Genomic DNA, 26794 nt, shown 5'->3' on the forward strand with positions numbered 1-26794 from the left:
TATTTGGTTGCCACACTAAAGGTGGCCACACTAAATAATATGTCTTTCTTATAAACGAAACAGCCTTATATTGGAAGAAGACGTAATCTAAGACTTTCATAACTAGAGAGAAGTCTATATCTGGCTTCCAAGTTTCAAAATACAGGCCTACTCTCTTGTTAGAGACTAATGCAGCTGGTGACTTTTAGCTGAAGCCAGTGCTCATTTACCATTCCAAAAATCATAGGGCCTTTTAGAATGTTGCTTTATAAATGGATCAACAAAGCCTAGATGACAGCACATCTGTTTGCAGCATGGTTTATTGAATATTTTAAGCCAACTGTTCAGACCTACTGCTCAGAATAAAAGAATCCTCTCAAAATATTGTTGCCCATTGACAATGTGTCTGGTCCCTCAAGAGCTCTGATGGAGATGTACAAGGAAATTAATATTGTTTTCATGCCAGTGAACACAACACCCATTCTGAAGCCCATGGATTAAGGAGTAATTTTAACTTTCAAGTCTTATTATTTAAAGCATACATTTTGTAAGGCTATTGCTGGGATATATTGTGGTTCTTCTGATGGAACTGAGCACAGTAAATTAAAAACTTTCTGGAAAGGATTCGCCCTTCTAGATGCCATTAAGAGCAATAGTGATTCATGAGAGGTAGTCAAGATATCAGGATTAACAGGAATTTAGAAGAAATTGATTTCAACATTCATGGATGATGAGGGACTCAAGACTTCAGTGGAGGAAGCCACTGTAGATGTAGTGAAAATAGCAAGAGAACTCACATTAGGAATGAAGTCTAAGATTTGATTAAATTCCTACAATCTCATGATTAAACTTTAACAGATGAGGAGTTGCTTCTTATTTGTAGCACAGAAAGTGGTTTCTTGAGGTGGAATGTGCTCTTCTTGAAGATGCTGTGATCATTACTGAAATAACAACAGAGGATTTAGAACATTACATAAACCGAGTTGACAGGGCAGTGGCAAGTTTTGAAAGGATTAACTCTAATTTTGAAAGAAGTTCTATTGTGGGTAAAATGCTATCAAACACTATTGCATAGTTCAGAGAAATTTTTCTTGAAAAGTTAATCAATCTAGCAAGCTTCACTGTTGTCTTATTTTAAGAAATTACCAGAGTCACCCCAATCTTCAGCAACCACCACCCTGATCAGCCAGTAGCCAGCCATCAACAGCAAGCAAGACCCACCACCAAAAGCAAAAAGATTACAACTTGCTAAAGACTCAGATTATTGTTAACATATTTTAGCAAAAAATTATCTCTACGTTAAGGCACGTAACTTTTTTAGACATAATGTTTTTGCACATTAATAGACTACTGAATAGTGTGAACATAACTTTTATATGCACTGGGAAACCAAAAATTCATGTGACTCTGTTTACCGAACTATTTGCTTTATTGCAGTGGTTGGGAACCAAATCCACAATATCTATGAGATAGGTCTGTATTCTGGACACCAGAACCTGACCAGATGTATGATTTGCAAGTATTTTCTACCCATATGTGGATTATCTTTTAAGACTCTTGATTGTGTCCTTTGATGGATAAACATTTTTAATTTTGATGAAGTCTAATGTATCTATTTTCTTTTGTCTCTTGTGTTTTTGGTATCATATCTAAGAAACGATTATGAAATCCATGGTTATGAAGATTTACCTCAGTTTTCTTCTAAGAGTTTTATAGTTTTAGCTCTTATCTTTGGGTCTTTGATCCATTTTTAGTTACTTTTTACATACGATGCGAGGTAAAAAAGTACAACGCATTGTTTTGCACATTGCAATCCAATTGTCACAGCACCATTATTGAAAAGATTGCCCTTTCCCTTTTGCAAAGTCTTGTCACCCTTGTCAAAAATTAATTGGTCATAGGTATTTGGTTTATTTCTGTACTTTCAAATCTATTTCATATGTCCACCCTTATGCCAGTACCACATTGGCATTGATTACTGTAGTTTTGTAGTTACTTTTGAGATCACAAAGTGTGAATTTTCCAGTTTTTTAAAAAATGCTGTTTGACTCTTCATTGTTCCTTGCAATCTTATATAAATTTTAGGATCAGCTTTCCGTTTCTACATAAAAGACCATTGACTTTTGATAGAGATTTCATTGATTCTATAAATTGCTTTGAGAAGTGTTGCTATTTAAGTAATATTAAGTTTACAAATTCATGAACATGGAATGTCTTGCCATTTATTTAAGTCTTCTTAAATTTCAACAATTTTAAGAAAATTTTAGTGTACAAGTTTTATACCTCATTTGTTACATTTATTCCTAAATATTTTCTTCTTTTGATGCTATTATGAATAAAAGTGTTTTCTACATTTTGGAGGATTGTTCATTGATAGTATACAGAAATAAAACTGACATTTTGTTTTAATGTTGTATCCTGAAAATTTTTCTGAATTTATTTCTCTAACAGTTGTGTCTTATGGATTCTTTAGAATTTTACATGTTTAAGATCATGTCGGCCGGGCGCTGTGGCTCAAGCCTGTAATTCCAGCACTTTGAGAGGCCGAGAGGGCGGATCACGAGGTCAGAAGATTGAGACCATCCTGGCTAACACGGTGAAACCCCGTCTCTACTAAAAAATACAAAAAACTAGCCGGGCGAGGTGGCGGGCGCCTGTAGTCCCAGCTACTCGGAGGCTGAGGCAGGAGAATGGCGTAAACCCGGGAGGCGGAGCTTGCAGTGAGCTGAGATCCGGCCACTGCACTCCAGCCTGGGTGACAGAGCGAGACTCCGTCTCAAACAAAAAAAAAAAAAAAAAAAGAAAAAAGATCATGTAATTTAACAATAGAGATAATTTTACTTTTTCTTTTCCAATTTAGATGTCTCTTACTTCCTTTTCTTGCCTAAATGCTTGGACTATAACTTACAGTACAATATTGAATAAAAGTACAAAATGAAATTTTTGTCTTTTTCCTGATCTTAATGAGAAAAGTTTTATTCTTTCTGCATTGAGAATCATGTTAGATGTGAGTTTTTCATAAATGCCTTTTATCTTGTTGGGATATTTCCTTTTTATTCCTAGTGTGTTGACTGTTACTATAAAATGGTGTTACATTTTGTGAAACACTTTTTCTTCACCAATTGAGATAATCATATAAGCTGACTTTTTGTTGTTGTTTTTCTTTTCTTTTTTAACCTTTGTTCATAATGTAGTATATGATACAGATTTGTCTCTGTTGAGCCATTCTTGCATTCCTGGTATAAATCCCACTTGTTCGTGGTCTGTTTCTCACTTGGTCATGGTGTATAATCTTTATAATATTTTGCCAGATTCACTTTGGTAGCATATTGTTCAAGATTTTTTTCATCTATGGAAGTAAGGGATATTAATCTGTGTTTTTGTGGTAGTTTTGGTTTTTTATCAGCCCAGGCACATAGAATGAATTAGAAAGCATTACTTCCTCTCCTAATTTCTGAAAGAGTTCAAGGAGAATTGAAGTTAATTTTTCCCTAAAATTTTGGTAGAATTAACCAGTAAAGTGATCTACTCTTGTACTTTTCTTTATTGGGCGGTTTTGTAGGGATATTTTACGTTGTTTTAATTTGCAATTTACCAAACATAAATGATTTGAGCACTGTTAAATGTATTAAACATATTCTTTTGTGACATGTCTGTTGAAATCTGTTCCTCATTTTTTAAATTGCTTAACTATATTTTTATTATTGGATTTTAGGATTTGTTCATATCTCTTGGATACCAATGTGGCTTGCCTACTTAGTTTCTTAAGTATCTTTTGAAGAGATTTTTAATATTAATAGTCTAATTTATCAATATTTTACTCTGATAGTTGTTATTTTATGTGTTCTGCACAGCTAAGAACTCTTTAAATGCTGTAGATTTCAGTCTTTTATTAGAAACGTGCAGCATAAATGATTTATCTCAGTTTGCAATGTGCCTTTTCAATCTTTTAATAATGTTTCATGATGATCAGAAGTTCTTAATTTAACGAAGTTCACTATGTCAATTTTCCATCAATACTTAGTTTTTGCATTTAAGAAAAGTTTGCCTATCTGTACCATGTGAAGATATTTTTCTGTATGTTACACCAGGAGATTTACTGTTTAACTTTCACATTTAGGTCTATGTTCCAATTCCAAAGATACATACATCCAATTGGTTTAGTATTATACATTAAACATAAATCCTTTTTCCCACTGAATTGTAGATATGCCTTTGTTATAATCAGATGACTGTTATAATTACTGAAGCTCTATAATAAATCCTTATACATAGTAGTATAAGATTTTCAATTCAGTTAAACTTCTTTAAGAAATTTTATGGCTACTACAAGACCTTTGGAGCTCCGTATACATTTTTAATCAGCTTGTCAACTTACATTAAACTTGGTATTTAATTGTGCTATAAATCAGCATAAATGAAATTTATTTTTACTCCTCTAATATAAAAATATATTTTTCCATCTTCTTAGGTTTTCTTAATTTTTCCTCATCAATGTTTGTCATATTTAATATAGATGTCATAACTATATTTTGTTAGGTTTAATATTTAACATTCTTTGATGTTATTGTAAAAAGTATTTTAAATGTTATCTATTTCTAATATATAGAGAACTTATTTATTTTTACATATTGATCATATATCCAAAAATTGGTTGTTTATTAACTGTAAGACCATTTATCCTTTCAAAAATTTTTTTGCATACAGAAAAATGTAATTTGCAAATAATGAAATGTTGATTTCTTAATTATTTATAAACACAGAGACACACATACAAATTCCTGGGTGAATTTAATTAGATGGGAATTCTATTTTCCAGAATTTCTTTCTATGTATGATGTAAATAGAGAGTTGGTTCAGCATTACTTGTGTAACATATGAAAGACAGAAATGAAGTTGCAGCTATTGGTCACTGAAGGTCCTCATCCTCAGATGTGATATCAGACAGAAACTGACAAATGTGCAACATAAAGAACTTGTCAATTTCTAGCTTTTCCTCATATCTCTCCATTCTATACCCAGTTTTTCTTCCTAATAATACCCTCAGACCCACAACCAGACCCTTGGCTGCAGACCCACAGACACACAACCACTTTCTATAAATCTCTCCATAAGTTTCATGTGTTAGCTCCTTACTAAATATTAAGCTTACAATTATAAAGGACAGATAACTTAAACCTCTAACTATTTTGTAAAAAGCAAAGAAACAACAAAATGTATTCTCAGGCATTCAGAAGAAAAAAATTTTAATATGCAGAAAAAATATAAAATAGGTTTATATTTTATGATGGGTTGCTTGGAAAACATAAGGGTTGAAACTTGAGGAAGTTTATAAAGAAATAGTTGAGATAAATTTGAAGAAAAAAACACTATAATTAAATCATAAACACTTTTATACTTAAAAATGAAATGTCCTTCAACTTCTAGAGACATTAACAATGTAGACTGTTTATTTTAATTTTAGCACTATTAAGTATGTAGTTTGCAAACATATAAATTGCTACAAAATATTTTAAAGTACCATATAATAGTTAAAATCTTACACATTAAATTTGAGATTAAAATGTACCTCATTGTATTAATAATATTTAATTTCCAGTTCAATCTTTTTATGTTTTAAAAACTGTTTAGTTTAAATAAAAATAAACACATAAATTGTTCAGCTAAGAAACCCATATGTAAGCAGAGAAATAAGGAAATTTTTAAAATAATAAAACAATTGTAAGCAATACTCATTGAATAGCTGATATGAAGTTCTTAATCGTTTCATCATGAATGTTTACATTAGACATGTCAAGACATTTGGTGTAATTTTGATAAAATGCTTAAGAAAGTTATATCGTCTCTACTATAAATACAAAATTAGCCAGGCGTGGTGGCGCATGCCTGTAATCCCAGCTACTCGGGAGGCTGAGGCATGAGAATTGCCTGAAACCGGGAGGCGGAGGTTGAGGTGAGCCGAGATTGTGCCATTGCACTCCAGCCTAGACAACAAGAGTGAAGCTCCATCTAAAAAAAAAAAAAAATCTGTATCTGTATCTTGCAGATACATTTTAATAAAATAAAATCATAGAAATATCAATTGTACACACCTACATTTTTAATAAAGTAATTCTTTGACCAATAAATACCTATCTTATAGTCTTAGGAATAGGCAGCAAAACAAAGTTAGTTTCCCAAATTTTAGACCAATTCAAACTCACTTGAACCACCATTTTTACTAGCTCTTTGCAAACTGTGCTCTGAATTTTCTTTCAATTCAGTCCATTTTCATTCTCATTGACCTTCTCCTAATTAACACTTTTCTAATCAATTCCAAAATCCTCTGGTCTGTTACATATGCCCAGAATCAGCTTGCCATCTCATCACCCCAACATCAGAATGTTAAATTCTTACTATTTAAGCTAACACCACCACAGATTTTTCTTCCCTTGGGAAAAGCTTTTCTGATCATTGAATTGAAATGGCTGCCTTTGCCTAGTTACACCAATTTTTTTTTTAAATGCTTTACTGGCAAAGCCTGAAACTATTCCCAGCTATTTCATTCTGGAGTTTGCCTGGCATCAACATTGTACTCTGACACTACCAATGTAGATGATACAGAAGTAAACTAGGTAAAGCAATAGACATAACATCAGTAGAACCAAGTTACACTCCTATACCATTAATTGTTCTGTAATGTTTATTGTGACCTTTAAACACTCTGAATGTTAATTTCATCCTCTGAAAAGTGGGATCAATGGAAAAGAGATCAGAAGGCTATGAGAATAAGATGATATGGGTACAAATACTCTATAACATACAAAGTATTCCCGTTACAAAATATGCCAATTTTGAAAATATTTTTGTAATATTCTGACATATTGCACTGATGTTTTCTCCTGTGGAAGCAGTATTACATATGGAGGTTAGGAATAGTTAATATGAATTATTATTATTAAGCTTTAGGTGTATAATGGATTACACAGACCCCTTTGAGTCTTCTAGAGGAGCACTATGACAATCCCCCTCTCTCTCTCTCTCTACCTCTACCCCCACATATGTGTGTGTGTGTATATATATATTTAGTAAGCAACCATCTTACAAATAAGCTTTTCATTATAATTTATTAATTTGCTTATTATAAGTAAAGGTACCTGTTGTTTTTATCTTTATATAAAATTATGATCTAAGAAGCTTATGCAAACAGGGTCAATGTTGAGATACAAGTATTCTACCTTATTGTTAAAAATTGTGTGCTAGAACAATAGTACAAATGGCAAGAGTCCTTTTTTCTTATTTTGTTCCATTAATTTGATCACAAATAAGCAACCTCTTCAAAGTACTATCAGAGACCTGTACCTAATTCTCAGAGCTGAATATTTTTGACCTATGCAACACCATCATATCTCCTTTCCATAGGCAACCTAAACTTCACAACTCCCACATTGAACTGACATTCTTTTAAAAATGTACTTTTTCTGTATTTGCACCCTTAGTTAATAACTAATTTAAAATTTTCAATTAACTGAGTCAGAAATCTGCTATCCTCCTATATTTCTCTTTTATCAACTCTGCCCTCGGACCTGAAGAAGTCTTAATTTTATCTGTTAAATATCTCCCCAGTGTGTTCCATCTTACCCATTTACTATCACTGACTTCATTCGGGGCCACCTACATGCTGAGGCTAAGGGCCAGCACATTTTTCTTGTAAAAGACCAGAAAGTGAATATTTTAGGATTTCAGGCCATATAACCTCTGTACCAATTACCTACCTCTGCTGTTGCACCCTGAAAGCAGCCATAGACAACACGTAAGCAAGAGGGTGCTGTTGGGTTTCACAAAAATTTTATTTACAAAAACAAGAAGTCAGCCCTCAGGCTGAGACCACTGAAGCGGCAATTCATGTCTAATCCTGTAATCTCCCTCTCAAATCCATACTCCACATTTTATTTTCTGCATTGAAAAGAAAATCTGACTATATTTATCTCTTTTGGTAGTTCTTTATTATTTGTAGATGCTCAAGGTTTGACCTTCATAATGTAAGTCCTGGCTAAAATTTCAAACTTATTTTGAGAATCCTGGTATACTCACCTAGAGTTCTAAAGTTGCTAAAGTACTTGCGGTTCTTGGCGTCTTACTCATGGATTTGGTAAACATTTATTAAGTACATATTATCTGCCAGTGTGGATTATTTTCTTTTGTGTGAATCGCTCTCTAGACTGAACACCTGGGGTGTGTCAATCTGGTAGCCCAAATTTGCCTCCTCCAGTTTCACTTAAGAGCTTCACATTTTTATTTACTTATTAAATTTTATAATCTTTCTAAGGTTTTCATTTTTAGCTCTTGATTTTCCATCACTATATATTTGATCTACTTTTGTCACTTCAATGCTCACTCATAGTTGCCTGAATCTAAAATACATATTTCTGGTTTCAATTTCTGCTTTAGTTTCAATTCTGTATTTACTATTGTCACATACAAATCCTTTGAAGACATCTCCAACTGAACATATCCAAAACCTGAACCATTAGCTTCCTTTATTTCTTATCTTGATTAGTACAACTATTAAATCAATTACCCAAAGACTCTCAGTTGAATGTAATAAAGACTACATCTTAAGGGTGACAGGAATGTTTATCAAAATTTGAAACTCAACTTTTGTTTATTTCAGCTTATTAATACATTAAGATGAACAGCTCTGTTCTATCTACCTACCAGAGGAAAAGGTAAATTCTCTGTGGATGAATATATTTTAAGGCTCTACATTTTTAATAAAAAATGTGATGCATTCTAAAGGAAAATAATATTAAGTTATGCTGAGAGAAAAAAAAGAATGACAACAATCAAAGGTTAAAAAAACAGACACACAAAGATACAAGTGATACAAATATTGTAATTAATGGTTAAGCCTTTTTTAAAATAATCATGATTGACAGTCAAAAAAGGAGATTAAAAAGGAGAGTGTGAAAATATAGGAAAGGTGTGATAAAATAGAATTATAGTCTATGAAATGAATGAAATAAGGCCAGGCTTGGTTGATCATGCCCATAATCCCAGTACTTTGGGAGGCCGAGGTGGGCAGATCATGAGGTCAGGAGTTTGAGAACAGACTGACCAACGTGGTGAAACCCTGTCTCTACTAAAAATACAAAAATTAACTGGGCGTGGTGGCACGTGCCTGCAGTCCCAGCTACTCAGCAGGCTGAGGCAGGAGAATTGTTTGAACCTGGGAGGTGGAGGTTGCAGTGAGCCAAGATCATGCCATTGCATTCCAGCCTGATGACAGAGTGAGACTCCATCAAAAAAAAAAAAAAAAAAAAAAGTAAAGAAAAGAAATGGATGTTCTAGAACTGAAAAATACAATAATTAAGTATTATTATATGGATTAAACAACAGGTTAAATAGAGTAGAAGACAGAAATTGTATATAAGAATCAAGTTAAACATAATTCCAAGCTGAAAATAAAGAAAGATTGCATATAGAGAGAAAAAGAATGAAAATACACAAAGACTATAACACAGAGGTAGAGCACAGTAAAAATGGTCTAGCATACATATAACAGGAGTCCCAGAACAAGAGAAGGTAAAAGAAAGAAAACAATATATAAAGACACAGTGAGTATAAAATTTTCAAAACTGAGGAAAGATATTAAGCCATAGATTAAAGAAGCTCTGTAAACCCAAAGTAGGACAAATCAAGGGAAACTACAAATTAAAATAAGTTAATAAAATTACTGTAAAACACAGACAAAAAATTTTAGAAGTGATCAGAGTGAAAAATAAATATTATATTTTGAGAACAATAAAATAGATGACTTACTTCTCAACAGAAAACAATAAAATGAAATATTTAATTGCTGAAAGAAAATAACTGACCGCAGAATTCTAAACCCAGTGAAAACATTCCTTAAAATGAAAGCAAATATGAAAAATTTTCACTTCTAGCCATGACAAAATAACAAGTTCCCAACTTATATTCCGTTCATAAAAACACTAGAAAACTGAATAAAATATATGAAACAACTGCTTTCAAATATTGAATACGAAATACATAATTACATTCCCTAAAATAGGGAAAGAAAAGAGTGTTACAACCATCCTGAAATTCTGCCTGGAGGCACTTTCTGTACTGCAGTTTAGAAAGGAGAAACTGAAGCAGTGCAAACTCAAATCATCTTTGAGTTTGTCTGACTCAAGAGAGACCAGTTTGGACAGTCTGAAGCAGCTGGAATTAACAGGTAAGGGAACTGGAAAAGGCACCAGAGACAGAACAGAGATCCTGAAGTCAGCATAGAGATTACTTTGACTCTTTGGGTGAATACTAAGATCCACATGAGGGAAAAAGAGAACTTCCATGAGTGTGTGAACTCAACAGCTCACACAGGGCAGAGAAATAACCAGTTTCTGACCTACTCAAGTGGAGGAACCTTGCTGAACACCCAGAGCATTTAGTGGAGACCTCAGAGAGGTCATGCCTGAGGAAGAAAGCTAAAATAATCCTATAGTAATGGCTACTCTAGATGCACTCTAATGAAGCTAAAAGATAAACCTTAAAATGAACAAGTTGATCTTGGAAAAATAAATCTTCATGCCAATATAAAATTCAACACATTTCAAAAGACGGCAACAATGCTCAGGTGCTTGACAACATAATATTTACAAAGCCTTGTATTTTTCTTTCTATGATCAGGAAGAAAAGCATTAATAGAAAAATAACAGAAATAGCAGAGATGATAGAATTAGCAACAAGGACTTCAAAAGAGCTATCATAAGTTCAAGCATTTAGAGGTAAACAAACACATAACAGAGAAAGAAGTAGAAGATGGGAAACAAAACAACATTCTGAAGTTGAAGGCCCATGATCTGAAAGGAAAATTGATAGGCTAAATAAATATCAAATAAGATACTGAGAAGAAAAGAACAGTGTATAAAGTGACATAGCAATAAAATTATCAACACCCATACTGAAACAAAGAAAAATAAAACGTTAAATATCTGAGTTTTGGTTAACTGTGAGAATATTAAGGAGTCTAACATATGTATAAGTGAAATCTTTATTAAAAAGAAAATAGGTTTAAGGTGGGTAGAAGAAATATTTTAAAGATTAATGGCCCTAACTATAGATTGAAACTCTAAATCCATATATTAAAGAGACTTAATGAACCCAGCCAAAATAAAACAAAGAAAAGCTTCACACACAAAAATTATACTGCCATTGGTAAAAACAAATTATAAATAGTAAATCCTAAAAAAAAATCAGACATTTGGAGACTGTACATGGCGAGGTTTGCAGGGGGGTAGACGATGAAAAATTACTTAAATGGGTACAATGTATAATATTCGGGTGATGGATACACTAAAAGCCCAGCTGCTACCACCTTACAAAATATCCATGTAACAAAATTGCACTTGTATCCATTATATTTATACAAATAAAATAATAAATATTACAATAATAATTATTATAATCACCTCAGTCGAAGAAAATGAAAACATTTTATGAAGGTCAACAAAGAAAATAAATTCCACCCACTTCTATCAAAAGCAATGCAAACTAGAAAATAATAGAATAAGGCTCTAAAGGGCTGGGAAAAACCACACATATTTATCAGTCTAAAATTCTATGTTCAGTGAAAAATTATTCAAAAATTAAGAATAAATTAATGACATTTTCAAACAAACCAATCCTCAGATAATTTGTGAACAGTTGACCTGTACTAACACAAATGTGACAAGACGTTTTTCAAGCTCCCAGAAATATGAACCCAACTGGAAACACAGAAATGCAGAAAACAATAAAGTAAAACAAAAAAAAGTTTGTGAGTAAAGATAAATAAATATTGTGCATTAATAATAATAACCTATAGATTAAAAATATTTGCATAACTATAAATGAATTACTAAAATTCTACTAAAGGTAGCCTAAGGATAAATACAGTTAAACATTTCTATTATTGAAAATCTGGTAAATATATAATGCATATTAGATTGTAGTAAGCAAAGAATAAAAGTTCTATAAAGCAATCACTAAAAAATAGTAAGAATAATGATTAAATAACAAGTAAATAGATGGAAATAAAAAAATAAACATTTTGTTTACCACAGAAAAAGAGGATAAGGAAAAAACAGGGAAAAATATTAAGATAAGTATAGATTAAAATGGTGTACATAACTACATTAAATATAAATGGATTAAACCCTTAGAATATTTTTTAAATTGGAGATAAATAAATATGTACATGTAGCAAAGCATACGTTAAACATAACAGCATACATGAGCTTAAAGTAAAAATACGGAAAAAATATACCATTAAAGTACTAACCAAAAGAAAGTTGATGATGTTACATGATGTTTTGAAATTGCATGATTATTAAGCAAAGTAGATATAACATTGCTAAATAAAAACAGTTATATTTCACAATTTAAAAAAGGAGTCAATCCATTTATTAATAGAAGATAAAACAATTTTAAATCTGATTGTTTCAAATACATAGCTTCAGAATATCTTATAAGCACAATCAACTAAATTCACAATCTACAATCCATATCCACAGTTGTAATACAAGTATTTGACATCTGTATCAATTGTTGACAAGTAAACAGACCAATAAATAATGATATTGAATATTTAAATCATAAAATTTACAAAATGAGCCTAATTGACATAAATAAAATATTGCTAACAACAGACTATACATTATTTTCAAGTGGCCATGTGCTTTTATCAAGATATATCATCTGTTGACCAATAAATCAAGTTTCAACATGTCTTAAAAGATTGAAAATATCCAACCATTCCATTTAAAATAAAGCTAAAAATCAATAAATAATTAAATATCCAAACTGCTTGAAAATTAAGAAATACACTACTAAGCCGGGCGCGGTGGCTCAAGCCTGTAATCCCAGCACTTTGGGAGGCCAAGACGGGTGGATCACGAGGTCAGGAGATCGAGACCATCCTGGCTAACACGGTGAAACCCCGTCTCTACTAAAAAATACGAAAAACTAGCCGGGTGAGGTGGCGGGTGCCTGTAGTCCCAGCTACTCTGTAGTCCCAGCTACTCGGGAGGCTGAGGCAGGAGAATGGCGTAAACCCGGGAGGCAGAGCTTGCAGTGAGCTGAGATCCGGCCACTGCACTCCAGCCTGGGCGACAGAGCGAGACTCTGTCTCAAAAAAAAAAAAAAAAAAAAAGAAAAGAAAAAAAGAAAAGAAATACATTACTAAATAATCAATGGGTCGAAGAAGAAATTACAATACAAATTAGAAACTATTTTGAACCATAATGTAATGAAGATATGACATAACAAAACTGTATGGAAATGTAGCTGAGGCTGTGCTTAGAGGAAAACTTATTCCTTAAGTGTATATATTGGAAAGAATCAAATACTAAAGACAAATTATCTAACCCATTACTTTAAGAGTTTGGAGGAAAAAAACAGCAAGTCAAAAACCTAATGAAATAATAAAAAAGTGATTGTACTTGCAAACAAGTGTTCAAAGGAAATCAAACAAAATAGTTACTATTTTCAAAATATAATCAAATTCATGGGTATCTATCAAAATAGTTCAAAGTATAGCAAAATAAAAGCTACCAACAAGAAATGAAATTAAAGAATATTAATAAGGCTCCTACTGTTACTAAAATACAATGGGGGATATGAATAACTTTTTGCTAATACTTAAATTACTTTATTAATCAATAAATTATTTAAAAACACTATGTACCAAAATAGCTTTTAAAAGAAATAGAAATCAGAAAGCCCTGTAACTCTTAAATAAAATCCATTAGCAAACTTTCCTGTAAATACTCCAGTTTTAAATATAGTTATTTATATTTATATAAATAAAATTTATTTTTAGAAAAAGAAACTAAATATAAAATGATTAAATTTTATTAACTTATACATATAGAGAATATAAAGAAAAAGTGATAGAATTGGACTACACTAAAATAAGTTTCTCATATAAAAAGAAGAAACCTCCCCAAAATTTAAAATATGAGTCAAAAGCTGGGAGAAGATATCTACAGTATATATTAGCCAACAAAGTATTAATATTCAGACTATATCAAGAATTCCAGTGAATCAAAAGGAAAGATTTAAAAATAAATAGATTATGGGCAAAAGATCTGTGAAGGCATTTCACAGAAAAGGAAATATGAATGGTCAATAAATATATGACATTGTTCTCAAATTTTTCGTATAAGAAAAACACAAATTTAAATCTCAAAATATATCATTAGCATCTACCACATTGACAAAAAGTATTAAGATTTGTTGTGATTTATTTTCTTATCCCAAGTAAATATAAACATCAATGGCTAATTTCGGGCTATTTTGTTTTTATAAAATACCTTAAATTATAATTATTTCCAATCTACAAAACCTGGATCCAATTCTTACCACAGGAGAAGCTTACCCAAGAGAAGCTTGTGTATGTGTGACAATGTTCATAGCAGCATTGTATGTAATATAAAATCATCAGAATAATGCAAATATCTAAAGACAGAAGAATGGGTTTAAAATCAATGCAGCAGGGCGCAGTGGCTCTGTAATCCCAGCAGTTTGGGAGGCTGAGGCGGGAGGAACACAAGGTCAAGTGATTGAAACCATCCTGGCCAACATGGGGAAACTAAAAATACAAAAAAAATTAGCTGGGTGTGGTGGCGCACGTCTGTTGTCCCAGCCACTCAGGAGGCTGAAGCAGGAGAATCACCTGAACCTGGGAGGCAGAGGTTGCAGTGAGCCGAGATCACGCCCCTGCACTCCAGCCTGGTGACAGAACAAGACTCCATCTCAAGGAAAAAAAAAAAAAAAAAAAGCTATGCAATTGAACACAATCACGCCTGTAATCCCAGCACTTTGAAAGGTCAAGGCAGGCAGAGCACTTGAGGTCAGGAGTTCAAGACCAGCCTGGCCAACATGATGAAATTCTGTCTCTACTGAAAGTACAAAAATTAGCCAGGCTTGGTGGTGCGTGCCTGTAATCCCAGCTACTTGGGAGGCTGAGGCAGGAGAATCACTTGAATCCAGGAGGCCAAGGTTGCCGGGAGCCGAGATCTCACTACTGCATTCCAGCCTGGGTGACAGAGCAAGTTTCCACCTGAAAAACAGAACAAAACAAAATAAAACAAAACAAAGTGATAAGAAACTAATTTCAGTCACATAAATCTCAAATTTTATTCTTAAACTAAGAAAGCAAGTTGCAGAAATAAATCTTAAAGCATGATTCTATGTATAAAGCATCAAAAACAGGTAAATCTAATACATACGGTAAAACTATAAAGAATAGCAATATAATGATAAACACAAAACACAAGATAGTAGTTACCTTGGTTGTGCAGCTAGGGAGAAATATCAGATGGGGGAGAGAAATAGGTGATGGCAAGGGTTACCTTAATACTTGATTTCTGAAGCTGAATTGTGGGTATACTGGTGGCTTTATTATTAACCTTTACAGCATGCATACTATTTCATAATGAAGTTCTAAGAGTTCTTAAGCCCATAGCTAAAACTCAGTCACCTCATTGATTAAAGAGAGTGATGGAAAAATATCCCCGCTCTAGTTTCATGGATTTCCCTTGGTGGTGATGAGATAATTATATTAATAGATGTGATTCAAGCTGTTCCTACATACAACTTTCAAGTTACTCAGTATTTCTAGAGTCTACTCAACCAGAGTGGTAGTCCTTGAAATAGTCGCAGCTATTTTCAATACATCGTAAATGTCTATTAAGATTATTAAGCCATGGCAGTTGAAGGCATGGAAGAGGGGGAGTCACCCACCGTGTGATCTTCAAAAAATTACTGAACATTTCTGTGTCTCAGGTTTTGCAAAAATGTTTGTTTTTATTTATACTATTGACCTCCTGATACTCAAATCTAGTTATTCAGTTCTACTTAGGATCGATGTGAGGACACACATCCAGGACAGCTAAGGTCCAGGAGATGTCGTTTTTGTTGCACCCATAATAGGTTCCCGCCCCCTGGAGCGGAAGCATGCCCATAGACATAGAACAATCACTCACGTCCCTATCAACCTCTAGCAAATCTTCAATATCCCCAAAGACTTAAATAAACAAATGGAAGTATGCCCATATCCATGGCAGACATTTATGCTGGAGCTGGGGGTAGAAAATCTGGTGTCCTTACCCTTTTTTTTTTTTTTTTTTTTTTTTTTTTTTGAGGCAGAGTCTCACTCTGTCGCCGGGGCTGGAGTGCAGTGGCCGGATCTCAGCTCACTGCAAGCTCCGCCTCCCGGGTTTACGCCATTCTCCTGCCTCAGCCTCCCGAGTAGCTGGGACTACAGGCGCCCGCCACTTTGCCCGGCTAGTTTTTTTGTATTTTTAGTAGAGACTGGGTTTCACCGTGTTAGCCAGGATGGTCTCGATCTCCTGACCTCGTGATCCGCCCGTCTCGGCCTCCCAAAGTGCTGGGATTACAGGCTTGAGCCACCGCGCCCGGCCCCTTACCCTTTTTATTAATTCAATGTCCAGTAAATGAACCTTCCTTAACAGTCCACCAATTTATGGTGCTTTATTTAGTATTAGGTGAACTAGGAACAAGTAGTACAGATTGCATAAAATATTGAAGCAAACTCATATGGTCCGCTCTGCAAAAAGCCATCCAGAAGTGTCCCAGAAAGAATCAAATGTATTTTTCAGCCCTATCAGAACACTAAGAACTACTGCAGAATCAAATTTTGAAGTAGAGGTTTTGATTGTCTACCATCCTTCTCTCCACAATTGTATTATTAAAATAGTTTTATTTTGTTGAAAACACAGACTCCTCTCCCACCCACACCCAACCCTCTATGGCTTTGGGTAACTCGATTAGTCTCTCTGGACACTTTTCAAATAAGTTGAATGAAGCAGCTGAACTATAATTCTCTATGTGTTCAATTAGATAGAAATCATTCCTCTGATTTCAAAGGGAATTAATGTAAACTTTAATGTTGCCCTTGCTTTATTAGCAAACTAGTTTTCACCATGTTATATTCCTTTTATGATAGAGTATTTGAAACATACATCATTTGTTTCTTTTCTAAGACCTTTAGCTAACATTAGCTCAAACTATTTTATTTTGCCCCTGAGATAGATTCACCTAAATGATATTTTCCTTGCTAACCTCAACAGCCTGACACAGTATATTACTTTTTGAGTCACTGTCCTCCTTTTCATTTCCAATATTTTCTTAGTCATATCTTTAAGAAAAGGCTTTTGTAAAGCCACATAGAAAACTACTAGCTCTTTATTTTCCTTTCTTTGGAAATTGTGAAGTTTCGTCGTTCGATTATGGGGCTCTAACTCTCTGCTCCAGAGACTTTACTCCCATCAGTATTCATTTTTTTTCTTCTCCCATTTCTAGATTCTCTTTATTAAATACCATGGATGTTCAGTATAAAAATCCACATGGCCAATTTCTTATCCAATTTTGATATAGGGACTCTTCATATTTTTTCTTCACCCATTGGTTATAAAATAAAATCACTACCAGTAATCCCAGGACAAATGATCTTGAGAAAGATGAGTGGAAGAGAAATAAAAATGATGGCTCTACTGTCTTTAAGGGCATTTTCTAGAAAACAAAACAAAAAAGTGTTCATTTTTTTACCACCAGAATTGGATATTTCTTAATTTTAAAGAATAATATAAAGAAATGTTTTTATGGAAAAAAAAAAAAAGCCTAAGTACACATTCCCCCAGAACTAAATTATTCCTATCCTAGATGATTACAGCGTAAGAATACTACATGCAAGACAGATGACTGTTGTCATTTTACGTATTAAAATTTTCTGTGTCCAGGCGTGGTGGCTCATACCTGTAATCTCAGCACTTTGGGAGGCCAAGGTAGGAGGATCACTTGAGCCCAGGAGTTCAAGACTAGCCTGGGCAAAATGGCCAAAAAAAAAAAAAAAAAAAAAAAAAGCAAAAAATTAGCCCAACATTGTGGCATGCACCTGTAGTCCCAGCTACTAAAGAGGCTAAGCTGGGAGAATCACCCAAGCCTAGGAATTCGAGTATGCAGTGAGCCATGATTGAGCCACTGCACTCTAGCATGGGCTACAGGGTTAGACCCTGTCTCCTCCCTCCAAAAAATAAATAAAAGTTCTTATAACATGAATTAACATCCTTCTACCTTTAATGCTCATAGGTGAAGAGACTATGGCTGACTATTGGCTTAAATGGATGAGTTGATGGGAGGAAACCCAATAACTCAGAAATCTGGAAAAAAATAATAGTAGCAGAAGTAGCAGCAAGAATAATGATAAAATGATAATAATGGTCATTAAGTTCTTGCTATGTGCTTGGAACTAGCACTTTATGTGCACTGCTTTTTTTTAATACAAAAAAAAAAAACCTAATTATAAATGCTGTGTTCTTATGTACATATTTTAGATGAGAAAACTGAGGCTTGGAGGGGTTTTGTACATATTTCAAGGTGACATAGCCAATCAGTGGTGAAGCTGGAATTCTACCCCAATTCTGACACCAGAAAACATTCAATTAATTATCTGTCCTGCAAAGAGAGCAAAAAGTCAGTATCTTGAGAAACACAGATAAAAAGTGAAAAGAATAGTATGATATACATCTATATAAAAAATAAACAAAAAATAGAAAAATTTAGAGAAGTCAATTATTTTTCTTTTTTAAAGAAACAATCCTGGGTAATGATATTTATAAATAGTTTTCACCAGACAGCTAGTGTGGCTACTAAAGATATGAAGTTTAATGATGTGTGAGTCTTGATTAAATGTAACTCTTTTTTGAGACAGAGTCTCGCACTTGTCGCCCAGGCTGGAGTGCAGTGGCGTGATCTCGGCTCACTGCAAGCTCTGCCTCCCGGATTCACGCCATTCTCCTGCCTCAGGCTCCCGAGTAGCTGGGACTTCAGGCGTCCGCCATCACACCCTGCTAATTTTTTGTATTTTTAGTAGAGACGGGGTTTCACCTTATTAGCCAGGATGGTCTCGATCTCCTGACCTCATAATCCGCCTGCCTCGGCCTCCCAAAGTGCTGGGGTTACAGGCGTGAGCCACCACGCCCGGCCGGATTAAATGTAACTCTTTAGTATTATTGATTGACCAGGGAATTCTGGCCTTTCCAACAACATGCAGAATTTTCTTGATACCTCTCTCACGTTGAGTATTCTTTCTGTGGTTTACAGAAACCTTGGCTAAGTTTCCACTTAATGAATTTCTAGTTCTAAAGTCCCTAATTCCCACTCTTGCCATAAGACACACTTTTCTCCTCAGCGCCCCAATCCAATTTAGTTTCTATTCTGATCCTGTAGCCTAAAATAGATGGCAAAGGAAGCATGAAAGTAGTAAATAGATGAATCCAATAAAAAAGGAATAGAGAAAATATTGAAAATGAGATCTTGATCAGAGCAAAATACGAAGAAAAATTAATAACACTTTTTTAACAAAGAGGAAAAAAACATTAAAATGGATTTTTTAAAAGTTCTGAAAATAATATTTTTAAAATACCATACAATCAGGAGATAAATTAATTCTCAATAGCAAAAGATATAGGAATTCTAGATATAAAAGTACTTAAGAAATGGGATAATAAGAGTGACAGAGAGACAGAACAATTGATCTGATCTTCCTTTTAATAAAAATGAGTCTGCTTCAAAAGGCAAAGAGATGATACACACTCTCTGCAAAGTATGATGTTGTCAGCCCAGTAGAAGCAGGAGGACATCTTCAAAACATTTCCAAGAGCTTGGAGATAATTTAGGAATAGGAGGGAGAGTTAAAATCTTAGTATAGCTGCAGCCACCATATAAAGAGTCTTCTTAATATTCATGCACAGAAAATGCTATTAATTTTAAAGTTAAGCACAATATACATGTAAAGCCCATTTCTTATTTTAGCTTGCAGTCTCCCTCAAGGTATTGGGATACAAACCTCTGATACCATTCATGTTGCCAAGGATTCTGGCCACTGAAAGAGAAAGATTGCTAGGTAAGATGTGAAGTAAACAGGAAAAGAAATTGACTAAAACATTGATGAAAAAATCAGCGTCTGGAGCAGAAATTTTAAAATCTGTATTTGTATTCTATTGCCTAATTTCTTCTAAAATAAGCATTTTTTTTTCTATATGCAGCTATTGGTAAATAGGATAAATGTGTCCGTTTTAATCACTGGAATCTAGAAAGTATGCTAGACATATATTTAGAATAAAGATTTATATTAAGTGGATATTATAATAATCCTCTCATACAAAGATGTTTATTGGACAACAAAATTACAGGGTTACTTAATTCTTCTTCGTCTCCTCTTCCTCCTTCTTCTCTTTCTCCTCCCCTTCCTCCTCCTCCAGATTCTTCCTCTCCTTTTTCTCCTGTCGTTTTTTCCTCCTTCTCTCCTTCTTCTTCTCCTTCTGTCCTTCACTAAATAACTGAAATAAAATTTAGACCAAATTCTGTTATCTTCTTTCTCCAACTATGAAATTATTTAAAAATAAGGATTGGAGACTATTTTGGGAAATGGAAAGTGAATATTTACATAAAGTCACAAGTCTGGGGTGCATTATTTTCACACTTCTACCTCTAAGGTTAAACTTCCTATTATTCAAGCATAGTGCAAACACAAGTATTTGTCACTTAGAAGGATATGTTTATATCACGTTGCCTTCTTTTCCCATATACTTAGAATAAGGATCTTAATCTTAAACATTACATAAGTAGAAGAGATTTAATTAAAAACTTGAAGAAATGTGTTACTGTTAATTGAATTCTTGCAACATTTACCTTTGCACACCAATGTTAATAAAACTCCAGTTCAAAGTGGATGGGTTTGGGGAATTGAGATAGCTATTTATTTCCCTACCTGAGATGCCAAGATAATCTTCTCAGTAAAATAAAGAACCCAATTAGGTGAGTTCTCATTTGTAGCTATTGATCAAGTTTACACAAAATGCTAGGATTTCTAAGTAAAACAAATAAGAGGTTCAAAGGCCTTTAAACGAGGTTGAGGGAGTGAGAAAGGGAAATAGTTCTCTGCGTTTTGAAAGCCTTTCACCTGTGGAGCAGATAATGGACGGGCCCCTCTCCCAGCTGGGCTCCGCTCCCGCCCCTAGCCTGGCGCGCGGTCCCTTCCCCCACCCGCTGAGCCTTCCTGTTTGGTATCTTGGCATTACCAAGCTATAAATTGCCTGAGAGCTTAGAGACAATCAGGTCACCACCGCCCTCACAAGGGAAAAGCTTCTTACTTCCGAGCACAACGGTTCAGCTGGGAAGAGAGGAAGCAGGGAGAGATCTGTGCTTTAGTCGTCACTGCTCTGGTAAGGGGTCGAGAGAGATGGGGGAGGGAGGTGGCAAAAAATAAAAATAAAAAGCATCCCCAACAATGCCGCACTTGACCCAAGTCTACAAACTTATTGGTCGCTGCAATGGAAACTCCCAGTGCACTCTCCACGGCCTGGCAGCCGCCGCTGATGGGTGGAGTCGCGTTCCCGGCCCCACCTATGGGACGAAGCTGCTTCTCCTGCATCTCGGCAACACCACACCCTTCGCGGGAAGTCTCCAGGCTTCCAGCAAAGCTCAGCTTATCCCGCCCCCGCTTCCAACCCGGAACCCCAGAAGAACAGCGTGATGAACCTCCAGCAGCTCGGCGGGCCACCTCCCCGCGGCTCAGTTTGAGGACACTTGTGCAGAACCCTTTCATGTTCCCACCCTGCCCAGCTTTCACAACTCCGCCGGGTTAAATGGCCAAAGACAAACTTCTGCCTCTTCTATCCCCGGTCCCAGCTTTTCAAAAATCCACAGCTGGCGAACCCACACACATCGAAACTCCTAGGTCGCTGTTGCAGTCTGGGCATGCTCAGTATCAGGGCAGGTTTTGATTGAAAGTAAAAAAAAAAAAAAAAAAAGCTTTGTATTATGCTCGCTCTCTTTCTCCTGTGCATATGACTTGCTGAACAGGTTTTGGGGCATTCTTGAGTCTACCCAGAGGTTTTATCAGATGCCCTTGATTGTGTCTCCTTGGCATCTGTTCCCCTCTTACTTCACTCCCTCCCCCAACCCGCTTCCCAGGTCCCTGTCCGCTGTGGGGATGGAGGGACACTAACAGAACTGGGATGGGAGATGTTGGCTGAGCGGATCCACCTATTATTAGTGCGCTGGGATTGGCTTCTTGGCGCAGCGTAGCCGAGGTGGAGCCAATCAGGATGCTAGGGCTGGGAGATGATGGGCGGCCGCCTCCTCACTGGAGGGATTCCTGGAGAAGCTGCAGTGTGGGGATGCTTTAGACCGAGTACTGCCCCCAGTGTCTTTCCACCTCCTCCTGCAGCAGCGGCAGCGGCAGCAGCAGTTAGCAGCGGCAACTTGAGGCTGCACCCCGGGCAAGCCCCCAGGGTGGTGCTCAGCCGTGAGGGGGGCTCGACGCCCCGAAGGGGTGTGTGTAGGGTGGGGGCGACCAGCTGGGACCAGCTGGTGGCCCTGGAAAACCTCCCACACACCCACACCCACACACCCCTTTTGTGTTGCAGGCTGCCCCTCCAAGAGCGGAGGCAGCGAGAGCACGCGTGTGCCTCGCGCCGGTCCACGCGGGGAGAGCACCGGGGACCGAGACCGGGCACCACCTCCCGGTCCGCCCTCCAGGTAAGGAAGCGGGACTGGCGGTGCGGCCACCTCAGCGGTGCCTATCTGCTCGAATCCATCCCAAAGATTTTCTTCTCGATACACTTGGGTTTTAGTGGTGGGAGTCTGAGACCTAGGGAGGGATCCCCGGGTGGCCTATTGTGAGAAATATGAGACCACATGTGCATCTCCTGGAAAAGCACTTTGCACAGCGCCTGTGATTTAGAGCTTGGAGTTGATATTGGGCATCCCCCATCTTCTTGCTTCCTCTTTCCTTCTCTTGTTCTCTCTCCTCCGTCCCCCGCCCCCAATCTCAATCTTTTCTCTCTTTCTCTCCCACACCTCCCCTCTCGCCCTCTTCCCACCCTAAGCACGCACAGGGTTTCTTTCTCCTCCTGGAGAGGATTGCCTTTCTTAGAGGAAAGAGGGGGAGTGAAGAAAGGAGAAAGATTTATTTCTGTTGGGGAGAGGGATATGGGGGTGGGTGGGTTGGGGCGTAAACAAGATAGAATACAATCTCTGCGAAAATCAGAGCACAGAAAGCAATTAACCTGAATAAGGGGAGTAGACAAGCCGTCCAGCTTGGGCTGTCAGAGAGGGGAAGCGTCAAGTTTGACTTGATTTCCTCCTTGCAAGAGACTATGTCTCTCACTTGATTCGTTCAAATGGAACAAAAATAAACCGACAATCCAACCCACTTTCAACTGCTTAATTGCTGTTGCTTTTGAGTGCCAACCATCTGACTTTTCCTGTTTCCATCTGTCCTGTGGGACTGACAATTTGGTATTGCACATCAGTGTTAATATCTGAACTTTGAAAGGTTTCTTGAGTAAGAAAAAAAAAAGCACAATTAAAAATAGATTATTACTTTCTTGAGGTTTCTTGGTATGGTCTGTTGTTGGATCAAAAAATGTAAAGTTTCAAAACATTTGCAAGGAACAACAGTTTTATAGGGAGGCTTGGATTTCTACTTTGAGAAAGCTAATCTTCTAGTTAGCTTTGTGTACATGTTGATATTCACTTTCTCCAGTATTAACCCTTTGGTGAAATAAAGCAACTGTTTAACTTTTGTGTGGAAGCTACATTTGTGTATGAATTTTCACTTTATTCTACCTTTCTACTATCTATTTGAATTTTATTGTCTGGATACCAAACTTATGCCTGGCTTTATTTTCTTTTAATAGGAGGATATTTAATGGATGTAAACATGATGTTTATACAATTTCAGCACTCCCTTTAGAAGGCACATGGAGGCTCAGTTGGACAAGAATCCTCCTGTACTGGAACAAAGTTTAGAAAGTAATGCTAGAAAGATAGCCTAAATTTTAAAAATCCTGACGGGGAAAACATTTTTGTAACGTCTTGTTAAAAGAAAGAAAAATATATCAAAACAGCAACATGCCCCTGGCTGCCTGCATAATAGGTCAAGTAAATGGTACTTGTTGGACAGAACCTTTACAGCAGCTTCAGCAGTCTCTTAATTCCATCATTGGGTATATAAGCTTTATTTTCTTAGTATTCATCAGGGACAGCGAAGCGATAGTATTGTCAGATGGAAGGAGGTATAGAGAAGTGCCTAGTTTGATGTAATAGGAAAGCATTCCAAGTGGGTCTTACCTGAACACAGAAAGATCAGCAGATGTTAGTATACAAAACACTTATTTTTATGTATGAGGGGAAATGCAGATTCTTACTTTTTTTTTCTAGAAGTCCACTTGATATAAGAAAAGGGAATCTTCTATCCTAGCTCTGCCTGACCTTCCACACTAATTTGTATCTCAGAGAGTATTTTTTCACTATGTATCTTTAATGTATAAGTTTACACACCAACTTAGAGAAGAGCTGGATTCATTTGCCATCAGTGTAATGTGTACTATTTCTAAACCATTTTGCGTTTGAGGCAATGATCACTCCTACCTAAGCAGAATGACCAAGTCACGAAAAAAGATTTTCTTTCTAGGGCTTTAACATTTGAATGACTTAAAAAAAAAATACTGTCTCTGTTGAAAGCTAACTCTGGTTTTTAGAGGTGCCACCTTTTGGTTACAAGGACAAAGGGACAATCACTTAATTACCTCATGTGTATGTACAACTGAATTAACAAGTTTAGACATGAAAAGATGTACAAAAAGGAAGCCAGCTGTCTTCATGTGAGAAAAATAAAATTTTGTTGTCTCATTTCTCCACTGTCTTAGGAACATGTGAAAATTTAGGCTTGGTTTGTGACATTTATTTTCATGACTCTTTACAAATGTTAATTATAGAAATAACATCTAAAAAGATGGATATGAGTAGTTTTTCACATACTTCTAAAAAATTCAATATCTATATATTGGAAATCAGAACTAATTCCAATATATTGTGAGTGGATTGTGGAGAGACCTTAATGATACATTATAGGAAATTCTTACTCTGTTATCCCACAAAATAGTCTAATGTTACAATTTCATACAGTCTTTATTTTTTTTCCCCTTTGACAGGCTTTTTTAGTAAATCTCATTCATGTTTCACAGTAAACATGATAATTATGTCTTAAGGTATTTTTGTCATAATTGAAGACTGCTAATACATAGGGAAAATCCTAAAATACTAATTTCACAAAAAATACCACATGATTGAGAGTTGTTGCTGAGTAGTTTTGAACTTCATTTTATAATGGAGAATATTAGTTATTTCATCTGGTCAAATTATCAGATAGTTCTGATCAAGAAATATGAAAATGAATAACATTGTATTTATACGATTTGCATATTAGACTGAAAATAAAACTAAAAAATAGTATTAATTATATGCTTGTATTAATTATATGCAAGATGAGCTGGAAGATTAATAAAATAAAATGTAGAATATGTTAGAAATCTGAAAGTTAATTTGAACTTCCCATTAGCCTAATAACACCATTAACATAATATCAGTTCATCACTTTTAATGTCAGTATATTAAATTGATTTTGAGCAAATTCCCAAAACAGTTAGAACCATCTAATCTTAAAGAATACACACTTAATGTAGACAATTATATGAGCCTGAAATATAGTTCTTATGATTTCCAGTTTATGCAACAGCCAAGAAGAGCTATCACTAATTCCAAATTGAAACATAATACTTATTTTCCTAATGGTAATAATTAAGTAATTTGGGGGCAACAAGAAAGTAAAACAGTTTGATTATATAATGGAGCAAATCTTTGTCTAATATTACCAAAAACCCATACCAAAGTTAGACTTTCTGTCATTGTACAGTGTAGGTATGGGTCTTGCATGCATTCTGTTGAAAATACAATATTTTTAAAAATTAAATATCTGATGTAGTTGTCATATTTTAAAAGTTTTAAATAATTTATTTGTCATAAATATATCTGTACCAAAAGTTCAATACATGACGTGGCTGATTTTAGCTGAATTTTTTTCATTGAAGTTGACCAAAGCCATTTAAACAGAGATAAAATATATGGCAATCTGAATAATAATTTCAGTTAGAATTTAAGGATATGTGTGTGTGTGCATGTATATATATATATACGTATGCATATGTTTGTGTGTATATATATATTCCAAAATTATGTAACTTTTTCAAGAAGGATTAGAAACTCATGGACAGTAGGATATAATTTGCTGAAACTAGGGGGTATTCGTGTACAAAGTACCATTTAAAGAAAGATGACGGAGTCTTGGGAATGCTTTTAAGTCTGAGAATACTCAGAGATAATATTAATGGGAACCTAGTTTTTTTTCTTTTAAAATGGGGTTCTATGACTTTGGGCAGAAATGATTTTTATATGTATCATGATTGAAAAAACTCTCAGTACAAGATGATGCACTTCTTTATACAGGTAACAAATAAGTTGAAATCATATTTTTACATGATTTAGATATGATGGCTGATAAAACTTCTGTCTTTCTAAGGCTTTTGGCAGATGTTTCTTTCAATATTTGCATTAAGGTAAACATTCTTAATTTTTTATGTAATTGAATGGCATGATTATCATTGCATTGGGTGAGAGAATGTGGGTTGATATGTTTTGATTCAATTCCTCAAGAAATGATCAACATTTTTTCATAGTCTTTTTGTAAACTTGATTTAAATTTCTCCACTAAGTGTGTCCATTTTCTTAAACAGAAATTTAACATTTAAAAAAAAAGAAAACCACCATTTTTCTTACAGCTGGTCATTTTAAGAGTGTTCTTGAGGAGCTAGTTTTATATGGACTATAAGATAAACTGTGGTAGCTGGGTATATGAACATCA

At 35.2% G+C, this 26794-nt stretch overlaps 1 protein-coding gene across 2 annotated transcripts in view; it reads left to right on the plus strand.

Annotated features, from left to right (window-relative positions):
* Positions 1-21447: 21447 nt before the first annotated feature.
* Positions 21448-26794, plus strand: part of SYT1 (synaptotagmin 1) — a 600629-nt gene continuing 595282 nt past the window's right edge. The window contains exons 1-2 of one of the 2 annotated variants that reach the window (XM_030939619.1): positions 21448-21801; positions 22458-22569. The gene's annotated coding sequence lies outside the window, so the exon portion shown is untranslated. Of the gene's footprint in view, positions 21802-22233; positions 22570-26794 lie in introns of those variants that run through there. The other variant, XM_030939620.1, reaches the window with a different exon arrangement.

This window comes from Rhinopithecus roxellana, chromosome 10 (assembly GCF_007565055.1).
Source record: "Rhinopithecus roxellana isolate Shanxi Qingling chromosome 10, ASM756505v1, whole genome shotgun sequence".
NCBI lineage: Eukaryota > Metazoa > Chordata > Mammalia > Primates > Cercopithecidae > Rhinopithecus > Rhinopithecus roxellana.